General features: G+C 40.4%; 1 pseudogene across 1 annotated transcript; it reads right to left on the bottom strand.

Moving 5' to 3' along the window:
• Nucleotides 1-4,573: 4,573 nt before the first annotated feature.
• On the bottom strand, nucleotides 4,574-10,019 carry LOC149848342 (putative pectinesterase/pectinesterase inhibitor 51 pseudogene; annotated as a pseudogene). Its single transcript, XR_016431478.1, has 2 exons — nucleotides 9,083-10,019; nucleotides 4,574-5,384 (listed from the first exon to the last, which is right to left on the bottom strand). The product of XR_016431478.1 is annotated as a putative pectinesterase/pectinesterase inhibitor 51 pseudogene (transcript).
• Between the last annotated feature and the right edge of the window lie 2,275 nt (nucleotides 10,020-12,294).

Here is a 12,294-nt window from a genome sequence, read left to right as displayed (position 1 = left end):
TTGTGCCAGGTGTGATTTCTTCAGGTTATAAATCCAAATAAATAAATAATGTAAATTAAAATTATTAAAATTTTAAAAATTTTAAAAATTCTGAAATATCTTTTATCTCCAATCTCGCAATATTTTGCCAACAGCTAATATCTTGAATATACCACTGCATTTTTAGCATTATATTGATGTATGAAAATCTTGCAACAAGACAGTGCTGTTTTCAAAATAGCAATGACCTAATGCTACATGAGTATAGAATTACCTTTTGTCCTTTGATGAAAAAATAAAATGCATTATTTAAGAAAAAATTGAAGTTAAAGTTGATCATATTTAATTTAACTAAGCAGTGGTCAACTCACTCACGTTACGACCAACCACGTCTATCAAACAGACTTAAAGGGGGAAAAAAATAGAGAGGTGGTTAGATGTGATTAACAAAAGGTTGACCATGTTCCTGTGAATAGCTGATAAGTTGGCCATCCTTTTGTAATTTATTCTTTTTATTTATATTTTTTTGCTTAGTTGGAAGGCTCAGTCAAGTCAACGGCTGGGTCGTGCGCCTGCCTCTCTAGCCTACAGTAAAAGTTTCCTCGGGCCTCGGAGCAGACTTGGTTATGTTGCTGAACCCAGATTCCATAATTGGGTCATTGGCTCGGTCAAGACTTGTGCTTTCTTGTGGCTCCATCAACTGTAATAAGAGTGTTTCCATATTATGTTCAGTTGATCCGAAAAGAAGAAAAGTGCAGATTTAGACTTTTTCCTTTGAGTGTAGGGGTGGGCATAAGGTAGGCCCAGCCCGGGTGCCCACCCCAGGCTCGCCGGGCTTTAAGTGTGGCTCGGCCGGGAGATGATCTGGCCCGTTTACTAACAGGCTGGGTTTTGTCCTGTTTCTTAACGGGATCAAGTTTGAAGAGCAGCCCATGACCCAGTAGTTTGTGAGTCGGCCCAGGCCTGGCCCACATATATAACGGGTCAGATTTCGGCTCAATATCTAATGGGCACTGTCCTAAAACCAACGCCATTCATTTTTTTTTATATTTCAGCATATAAAAATATAATTGTATTAAAATATTATTGCAAAGTATTCAAATTTACTAAAAATGCCAAAATAATGTATATACATATCAAGGTCATATCAGTGTAACATGCCAATTTGATGTTATTTATGACATACATCATAAATGGCGTTGCTGTGACATCTCTCTCTCTCTCTCTCTCTCTCTCTCTCTCTCTCTCTCTCTCATATAACGGTCAGCAAAAATAAGTTACACTGAATATTTTTTCCCTTAAAATGATTTTTATAAATGCACCTAAAGTTTTGGTGACAATAAAAAATACAGTTTTGGATATTGTTAAAAGCACATAAGTTAATTTATGCTTTGCTAAACAAAACCAATTTTTTTATTAATTTAACTTAGCTTATATAAACATTTTATGTGTTGGTGTTTTTATTAATGCCAAAAGTTAAGTGCTTTAAAATACTTTTGAGTGTAAAGAAGTCTCTAAGAAATAATGAGGGAGTTTTTCTGAAAGCTGGTTGGCTTGTTAGACGTGCTAATATGACATAGTTGAGCTAGGTCTTGGTTGACATATAATTGGAGCTCCTTTTTTAAAAAATCTATGTGTTCCATATATAGCTTTACTCTAAAATTGTTGATGCAAAATCCTTATGTGGCATTTGATTACCTTGAACATTGTTTTTCATTTTATTTTTTTATCTTTTTTCTTCTGGAACTTTGAAGTAAATCTATGGATCTCACAAATTGTGGGATGGAAAATCTTGAAGACACACCTCATGGCTCTCACTATCTCAGAAATACTTCATAATAGAAGAAAAAAGGAACTGACCCACTCGGGTCACCCAAGCGGGCCTTGGAAAAGGTGCTGACTCCTTCTTCCCAGGTTCAACTCCCATCGGATGCACGGGTACCTTTGACTGACAGGCTCCATAAGGGCTTGGGTGTCGATGAACCCACTCCAGGTTTACCTTGCAGGGATGGGCCCATTAATTACTTCTCAGTGAGGGTTCATCATAAAAAAAAAAAAAAGGAAAAAAAGTAATTGATATCCTTTGACACGGGAACTGATGCAAGAGGAGAGTGGAGCAGTCTGGGTCCAAAATCTATTTGCGGATCTACTTTTAATTTGTTTTTTTTTTTAATATTGGTATTTGAATTATATATTTGGGTTTTAATATGAGTAGGACCCATCTCAAATCTATAGTAGAAAATAAGGTTTCTGGGTTTCTCTATAAATACACATTTTGTAGAGAGATGATTTAATGAAATTATGAATTATTTTCCTATTAATTTTCTCTAATTAGATCCCTAGCATAGCGTACATAAGAGTATAATCAAAGTTCACGGAAAGAAATAGATCTACCAACGGTCGCTCCGCTTGTCTGGCAGGAGCAGTCCTTGTGTTGGGACGTTGCAAGTTCGAATCCCAAATGGTATGGTTGTATAACCGATAGGGGTCTGACTAACCCCAGCTTTCGTTGTCGAAAAAAAATGTCATAGATCTAGAGTTGCAAACCCTATGATTTTTTAATACATTTAACAAACTTTTTTTCTCTTGGGCTCGGCCCAGGGAAAATTCCTTCCATCACCGATCACACATTGACAGACCTCCAGTTGGTAAAACCCTTGAGGACCCCTAGACACAAAAGAATATACACAACTTCAGCCTCGCAGCAAGGGATGCGTCCTACCAACGGGGGCTCCGCTAGTGCACGTTACCACATGTGTTAGGTGGTTGCAAGTTCAAAACCCAATGGTATGTTGTGCAACTGGTGGAGGGTCGGAGTAACCCCAGCTTGCCTATTAAAAAAAAAAAAAGGAATGCATCCCATGGGTTTCGCATGTTGTTGTCCCATGTCAGGTGGCAAACCATGTTTGCCCCTAGCCAGTAAGGCAAAGCCCTTGTGGTCTTGTGCACCTTAACACACATCAATTGAAAATTTTAAGCTATATTTTTATGTATTTATGTTTATTATTTATAAATAATAAATAAAACATTTGTGAACACTAAACAAAAACATTGGCTCAAACCATGGGTCATAGTGGTTCGTTAATATTGAAGCTAAATGGTTTTATAGCAATTCATATTATATTTTTTCTAGTATTTTCTATTAAACAAATTGAGTCCACTTTTTGTTGGTAGCACAATTAAAAAAAAAACATAAATATAAGTAAAAAGCATTCCCCCACTATTCATAAAAATTAGAATGTTTCATTTATTTCATATTTATGATTCTTAATGAATACAAAAAAGTTCATTTAAAACAATGTCTTCATGTTTAAAATAAAAATGAAAAACGATAAGTTTATCTCAAATGCAACAAAACACTACCAAGTTTATCATTTTCACCTGATTTCATAATCTTCTTCTACGCCATATTGCTATAGTCCTACTTCCATTTTAACTTTTGACGCTACTAACCATGCATGATATCCTCAATTTCCATTTTTACTCAATCCTCCTTCCAATCATAGGATACAGTCTGTTAGAATAAAGGTCTTGATGGATTAATACAAAGTAAAGTTGTATTGCTTTGTATGAGTGAAAGAAGTCCATTATGACCACTGCTGTGGTTAACCATGTGGTCAGCCAGGTCTTGTGTCAAGCTGAAGGCCCAGGATTGCATGGAGGCTGCAGTTGCTTTATCATATGCATGGTTGGCTGAGTGGTCTTATATTGAACTCAGAGTTTTACCTTGCAGGAATGCGGGCCCATTAAGTGACCCGGTTCTCGGTGAGGGTTTTCCTTTGTCATAAGAAAAAAGTCAATTAATTGAAAAGTATTCACTATAACATTATCAGCATTATTCTCATAAACGATGTTAAATTGTTATAAATGTAATGGATGACCCCATTAACATATACAGACCCAATTCATCATACCTACACATCCAATGCTAACATACAACAACAACAACAACAACTACGCCTTCATCCCAAAACAATTGGGGTCAGCGATATGAACCAAAAAAGAAATTCATTTTGGGTCTTCCACATGAATCCTTTTCCTCCAATCATTTCTATCCAACGCCATGTCCTCAGTGAGGTTCAAAGCATTCATATCCTTTCCTATCATCTCCATCCAAGTCTTCCTAGGCCTACCCCGACCTCTTTTAACTAATATATTTTCCCATTTCTCCAACCTTCTAACTGGAGCATCATTAGGCCTTCGCCGAATATATCCAAACCACCGTAAACGATTCTCTCGCATCTTATTTTCAATGGGTGCAACACCTACCTTCTTACGTATCTCTTCGTTCTGAATCTTATCTTTTATTGTATTTCCACACATCCATCAAAGCATCCGCATCTCAGCTACACTCATTTTTTGAATATGATGTCTCTTGGCAGCCCAACATTCCGTACCATATAGTAAAGCGGGTCTAATAGTCGTCCTATAAAACTTTCCCTTCAACCGCAATGGCATTCTACGATCGCACAGCACTCCAGTAGCACTTTTCCATTTCATCCACCCAACCTTTATCCTATGATTTACATCTCCATCAATTTCTCCATACTTTTGAATGATGGATCCCAAATATTTGAAATAATCATTCACCGGTACATCCAATGCTAACATGCATATTTAAAATAATGCACCCCACCAAAGGCCAATACATCTCTCTCTCTCTCTCTCTCATGCATGCTTGTGCTTGCACACACACATATAGGCACTACACAATAGTGCTAATTAAGGAGCCTTGATCCACTCATTTCCTTGTATGAAGCTGTCAACTGAGTACATGTCAACATTTTGGCTGGGAATTTGGCTACTCCAAGGCATCCTACCCGAAGTATTTGCACCCGGTCCTAAATTCTCAAACTCCCCATAGTACAGAGTTGAGAGAGCAAAATCCCCAGCCCAAGGCAACCATCCTTGGGGGCTTATGATCCTTTCCAAGTAGCAATGCAGGAACACGGTCCGCGCGTACTCCCGCCATGGTCGGCCCAGATAGTTCATGTGCACAGCTGGTTTTGAGTAGTAGTAATTCATATACTCATCTGTCCCATTTATTATGCAATTCTCAAAGACAAACCCAGTGGATTGCGCCGGATCATTTCGGCCATGAGCAGCGATGACACTCACCTCGCCTTGCTCGGGTGATAGTTGGCGGGGTGCCACTAGGATTACGCAGTCATGGAAGACTGAGGCCGAGTTCCCAAAGATGAAGTCCACAGTGCCCCGAATTCGGCATGATCTATACAATTGGCGGAGTGAGTGCGCATAGAGTGTGTCTTGGTGGCCCAGGAATTCACAGTTTTCAATCAGGGAGAGGTCGCTTTCAGACCGGAACGCGACCGCCGGGTAGCTCTCAGGACCAGCCGTATTCTGGAAAGTGATGTCTCTAGCCATGAAGCCATCACCAACCACTCCTGCCAAACAAGTGAGTTCAACACAACGCTCACTATGAACTACATTACTAAAAGGAGTCCCCCACTGAAGACCCCCCTCACCAGCATAGTGACAAAAGTTAAAAACCTCAAAATATCGTTTTTCAAAAACTCACGAGAATTTGAAATTTCTCATAAATCTCGTATTTTTTCGTCAAAATCACGGCCATAAAAAAATTAATTAAAAAATGTAAAAAATAAATTTTCTAAGAAAATACTAATAAAAATTATTTAAAAATAACAGCACGGTTTAAATCGACCTATTTATGTTTTTTCATAAATCTCACAATATTTTGAAAATCTCGTGAGAAATTGCTGTTTTAAACTTTCAGACAATTTCTCGATCGTTAGATTTTTTATAAATCTCTCGCGATATTTGTCACAGTGGTCAGCAGGAAGGTTTTAACGTGTTAATAGCAACCAAAAAAAGTAAAAAGATCAAACATATACTTATTCATAAAGCATGAGAAAAATCTACATTAGGCTACCATAATAAGTCTCTCTTTTGGGAGCCAACTGGGTGATGGCTTCCTCATACGACATTTTGAACCCGAGTCCATTGATATATTATATCAGACCCCCACAGTCTCTATGTTAATAACTCGTGTTTTTCAACAAACTACAGTTGAGTCTTTTTTTTTTAATAATTTACATTATTTGGAGTCTTAATAGCATGTGAAAAAATGTGTTCCTCTTTGCAAAAATACTGGTTTAGTTGAGGTCAAATGAGATAGTTGGGCTGTTAGGTCGCACTATCATAACCCAAAGGATCAAGTTTGAATCCAATGGAGGTTGCTCACAAGATTACTATGGATACTTATTCTTGGAAAGATTTTGGAAACAAGTTTTAAAATAGATGTTTTAAAAATGGATTTGGATATTAGATGATGAAATTATAAGGATTTTGTTCTTCAAGAATGTGAGTTTTTTCTCTTTCGATGAGCAGGGAACAGCCTATTAAAAGGTGCAACTTTTCATTTTACAATTTTTGGCGTGTGATGCAGCTTTCTTTGATATGATCTTCTAAAAGAAAAGTGAGGTTGATCGATGGTGCAGCGCATCAACACTTGAAAAACACGAGAAACAATAAAGAGTACTAATTTTTGAGATAAACACATACCAATAAATAAAAATAAATGAAAAAAGAAGCTTACCACAAGCTTAAGTATACCCACCTAACGACTTTGACAAGCTCAACGAATTTGACAGAGCTTCCACAAGATTAAGACTTCAAGGGGACTAGGTTGAGCAAGATGGACTTGAGAGGGGCAATGGATCTAGACCTAGGGATATATCTAATAGGCTCACATGGTTATGATGCTTTTTCATAGTAACAACACTCTCATTGGCTCTTGGTGCTAGATGCTAAAAAAAAGGGAAAATGATTTCTATTTATACTTTTTTTATTGAATCTTGGACTCTAATTGATAAAATTTGGATCCAAGATTGGTTAATGATTTGAGGTGGCGGACTTTAATTGGCTACTAGATTTTTTAATAAATAAGAAATATGCTTTTCAGTAGGTTAAGGGTATCGATAGGTTTTTGCTTAAAAAAGGTCATCCATAAAAATCTAGGCATTTTGAAAGGTTTTGGCAAGGCTTATCCTCAAATTCGTGCATTCTTGGGCTAAATCAAGAAACCTCATCAGACAACAATGGTCGAACAACAAGTCAGGGTGTCTAGGCCATGGCAAGTGGTCTAATGACTTGTTAGACAAATAGGCCTAGACTACTCGTATAGGTTAATTTGTTTTAGTCATATCTCCTTTAACCCTGCATACTTTTAAGGTGTGGTTTAATGTTTTGGAATTTAATATCCTGTACTTTGAATCATCTTTTGAGTGAAAAATTAAAGTTGGCTGATTTAATGGCTAAAATCAAACTTAAAGTAGACACTACTTTAAAACAAGTTTTACAAGTAAACAAATAGACTCATTTTGATCGTAACTTTGTGTTCTGGTTTCAAAATGATTTTATTTTTTTTACTTTTGAAAGCTAAGACCCAAGTTTAAACTTCTTTTTGGACAAAAACTTTTACAATGTTTTTGTAAGTAGAAAGTGTAATAAAAATGAAAGCAGGCTCTTGAAATGTTACTCTTAAACACAAGACTACTAGCTAGGTCAAAATTGAGGTGTCTACATCTCCCTAAGCTATTACAAAACCCCTCCAAAAAGAAAAATGAGTATAGCAACTATGCTAGACGGATTACTCACTTAGAATCAAATGTAATTGTACACCAAGTGTCGTGCCACTGGACTGCCCTCCATATCTAGGGTTGTGGGGTCCCTAAAGAAGATGAAAGGTAGATCAAGTGCAGCAACACACTAAAGTGTGCAATGTGATTGCACTTGATCCGTCATCCTTAAAAATCCACGTGCAGGTGGAATGAGGACTACCCTCAAACAAGCTTGATTGATGAACCCATTTGGGTGAAGAGGAATCAGGCGCAATGTAATTGCACAAAGTGAATGTGATGCCCCCGTCTCTTTGGCTGACGTGTGTTGCTGGGCCCACAAAACATGCCGTTTTGGGGGCCATTAGTCTGTATGGGTCACGTGTTGAGCAGCCAAAGGAGGAACACTACATTTCCTTTGTGCAATGTGATTGCATGTGATCCAGCCTCCACTTGAATTGGCACTTGGATACACTTGGGCAAAAACCCTTGGATTCTTCAATGTATCCATCAATTTACATCTCAATGTCTAGACTTAGAGATGGCAGTGAATCGGGGGAAAATGAGGCCCGCCCCACCTCGTCCCGTTTGGACCGGGATGGAGGACATGAAATGGGGATGGAGGCAGAAATGGAGGTTAAAATCCAAACCCGTGCAGGGATGGAGGTCAGGATTTGGGGTGGAGACCTTGTCCCCACCCCCAACCCCGTCCACTGCCATCCCTATAGACTAGACCGTTGGTTTTCTGAAACTGAAAATCATCTGAAGAGTTTCCAAAACTACCCAAACCTTGAACATATATTTGAACCTTCTTGGATTCCATTTAGGTCTGCCAACTGGTTGGGTTTGTACTGGGTTTCCGATCCAACCCAACCTATGCCTAAGAGTTTGAACTTCTGATTAAGCAAAAACCAAAAACTTTGTCCCTTTGAAACTGTTTAGAGGAGTTTAGGAGCTAAGACCGTTTAGGAAGTGCTCATTACTAGTTATCATTATATTATTTTTGTTTGTTGAATATATCGTGATCAAATTATAATAAGATGGGCTTATTTTTTTTGAATAAGCCAGTACCGTGATTGTATCGCTTTGTCACAAGCTTAAAATGCTTCGTAAATCGGTATCACGCCGCACTGGCTTATTGAAAAAAGTAAGCCCATGACAGGCATATCTGTGACTATTAATTGAATCAGGCAGCACAACCGGTTTGAATGTCTAGATTTTATTAAAATCTAAGAAAAAATATCCAAAATCCTTTAGACATCTCGGATGGCAAGGGGGCTAATGGATTTGGGTAACGGATCTACATCCCAAGTGCAAGCCCCACACCACCATTGAATCTTCTAAATGACGGAAATGCCCCCAGAAGAGGTTGCTTCCGTCATTCAGTAAGCCAGCATCCCAATAAGATGCCTGCCGACAAACGGTACCCTTTCTTGTCCTTGACTAACATTCCAGGGATATTTTTTGTAAACGAAAAAAAGAGAGAGTGCAATCCAGAAACGTACCAACAGTGGCGGTATCGTATGTGGAAACGCCGAGTCCCATTCTCGTTGACCCTGTAATTACCGTTTTGCCCATTTCATCTCCTAAAAAGACCACATTCCGTTTGCTCAAGGGCACCCTCACGATTTCCTCGTATACCCCTTCCTTTATCTTAATGACGAACACGCCCGAACCGTTTTCAGGTACCGAGTCGATCGCCTCCTGTACCGTCCCGAGACACCCGCCGCTCCCGTCCTTGCAAACCACGACGTTGGGCTCCAACCCCTCAAAACCACGCTGAAACCGTGCCGCCAAGCCCGAACCGGCTGCCGGACCAGGGCTACCGAGGGGCCCGTCCCGCTCGGTCTGCGGCGGCATCCACGAACCGGTGTCGTTGCCGAACCGATCCAGCGCGAAAGCCAAGCTCAAGGCGTTGCTGGTTAACGCGGTCAGCGAGCCCAGGAGCTCCAGGGCCGAGCTCACTTCCTTCGTTCTGTTGACCCCTTTGTACGCGGACCTGCATCCAGACTGGTACCCGAGGGCAGCGCTCAGCCACGCCCGAACGTCTCGGATCCGAGAGCGGACCGTCTCGGGATCGGACGACAGGTCGACCCTGTAGGCTGAGTAGCCGAGTCCCAGGACGCATCTCGAGGCGACCACGGACAGGTTCCGGTCGTCTCAGGCAGAATCGGCGATAGATTGCGAGACGGAGATGGCCGAGCGGAGCGGGACGGCGGTTGCGTAGACGGCGGCCTTGACGATGTCGGTCGGGGTCGGGTTGGTGGTGGGGAGGTCGGATCCGGCTAGCGTTTGCTCGCACGTGCTGGGGAAGCGTGTGGCATTGCATGCCTGGTGGATGGTGGTTGCCGGAGGGTCTTTCGGTGGTGGTGGTGGAGCTAAAGGGGTGGTGGATAGGAGGAGGTGGAGGAGGAGGAGCAGGAGGAGAAGGAGAGTGGGCATAGTCTATGAGAGAGAGCGAGAGAAAGAGATTTGTGGACCATGAGAGAGAGAGAGAGAGAGAGAGAGAGAGAGATAAAACAACGGATGGGATTCGGTTCGCACAGTAAGGCCAAATTTCGATCCAGATATATGCCCTAGGATACTGCCCACGGACCACTAGGGATCCAGATAACATTCAATTGTATTTAGGGATGTCCATGACTCGGATTTTATCCGATATCCGACCGAATTCAATTGCATTTAGTTGCATTTGGTAAGCCAAAACCACATCCGATTATAGTTGGATGCATATATGGTTTTTATTTTTAGCTACCGGAATCGAACAAATATCAGAATTTTTTAAGGATGTTCGAAACCGTTTGCATGTAGAATAGCGGATCTGGTATAAGCTTATCCAAATTTTGAATTTGAATCTGTTTAGCCAATATGGTATCGGCCACATCCGATCCGAAACTGAACTGTTTACATCTCTAATTGTATTGACCTCTTTGGGTCTGATACCTAACAGCCCTAAATTGTATAATCAAACAGGTTACCTTTTAGATAGGTCCAGTGGAGGTTCAGTTGATGATGTTGGGGTCACCAAACTAGACTCCAAATCTGAAGTCATGATGGGTACAATTGAGACTCATTCGGCATACACATATATTGCACAGAGGGTCCGACCCGTTTTCATCCCTAACTGCCCTACTCTTACCTGGTGGTCACGGGTATGGCACTATTGCAGGGTGCATTAAACGAGAATGTTGTCGTTGGTCATGTGGTTCACATGAGTCCCTTTTGTGGTCTGGCCCCACATTTACGTCATAAGGTGTCAGTTGAAAGAGAAATGCTATGCCGGGTCCCTAGGGGTCGGACTTTTGCTGACCGCTAGTAATATCATGCCACGTGGAGCTGGGGGGGGGGGGGGTCTTGTAAATGGATCGGATTCAAATAGGATCATGTTAGGTCAATTTTGAATTGAAAATGTGAACAATATGTCTGAATATAAAACAGATCCGATGAGGTAATTAGACCCTAATCCAAACTATATGTTGTAATACTGGATCCGGTTGAAAAAAATAAAAGAAGCAAGCATGTTTACATGCAAAAAATCTAAATTGAATCTGAAAACAATCTGATTTAACAGATTTGAATATGATCTGAAAGCACATTATTTGGATCTTACTTCAGGAATTCCCGTCGAGAAATAACATGTGTGATTCAGATGATATATCTGACTATGTCTAATCCATTTGCACCCTTTTTCATTACCAGTCGAGGTCGGTTTCCAACTTTTCATTGGAGAAAACAGAAAAACGTTCTCTCTCTCTCTCTCTCTCTCAAAAGCATTGACAAGCCAGGAGTTTTGTGTTTGAACAATGGTGGCTCCAAGAGCCAGACTTTCACACTATTATTTCAAACTCTTGGAACAAGCCTTCCAATGAGCAGTGGGCAGCTATCCGGTGTCATGAGAAGTTGTCTCGTCTAGCTAAGGATATCAAAGCTTGGCTCCATAATCGAGATGTGGCTAAATTTCATCAAATGGCTACTTGGGAGCAAGAGATTTCAACATTATATCAAACTATGTCTTCCCCGGAGTCTCTATCTGATTCTCACATGCAGAGTTTGCAGGACAGATCTACTGACTTATCAACGCTTTTGAAAAACTGGAGGGTCAAAGAGGAAATTAGATGGAAGCAACGGGCAAGGGTGAAATGGCTTGCGGCCGGAGACGATAATACTAAATTTTTTCACTCTTATGCTTCTCATCGTCATAGGAGGAATGTCGTCCCATCAATCACCATTGGGGGCGTTTCGTACCTTAATCAACACGTTATTTCAGCTGTCACTCAGTATTTTAAAGATTTATATTCTGTTTCACTTACTGCGAAGGGTGTCATTGGCCCTGTTTCTGTCGGTTCGATTCGGCAAGATCAAGCCAGAATTATGCAAATGAGGTTCTCTGAAGATGAGATTTTTAGGGCCATCAAAGGTTTGTCGGGGTGGAAAGCTCCAGGTTCTGATGAGTTTCATGTGGATTTCTTCAGAATTTTTTGGTCTTGTGTGAAGCCTGATATTATTAACATGTTTGATGAGTTCTATCGCAACTCCAGATTGCCTATTCAAACCCACTTGGCAATTATTTCTTTAATTCTGAAAGAGGATGCTGCCACTGATATTTCTAGGTTTCGCCCGATTTCTGTTATGAGTGCCCTTTATCGGATGATTGCTAAGGTATTGGCTAATAGGTTGAAGGTCGTGGCTCACCAAATTTTTTCGAATTCTCAGTTCG

This window comes from Nuphar pumila, chromosome 1 (genome assembly GCF_984573655.1).
Source record: "Nuphar pumila chromosome 1, dmNupPumi1.hap1.1, whole genome shotgun sequence".
Classification (NCBI taxonomy): Eukaryota; Viridiplantae; Streptophyta; class Magnoliopsida; order Nymphaeales; family Nymphaeaceae; genus Nuphar; species Nuphar pumila.
The sequence above is the reverse complement of the archived record's forward strand: the minus strand, read 5'-3'. Positions and strand labels throughout refer to the sequence as shown.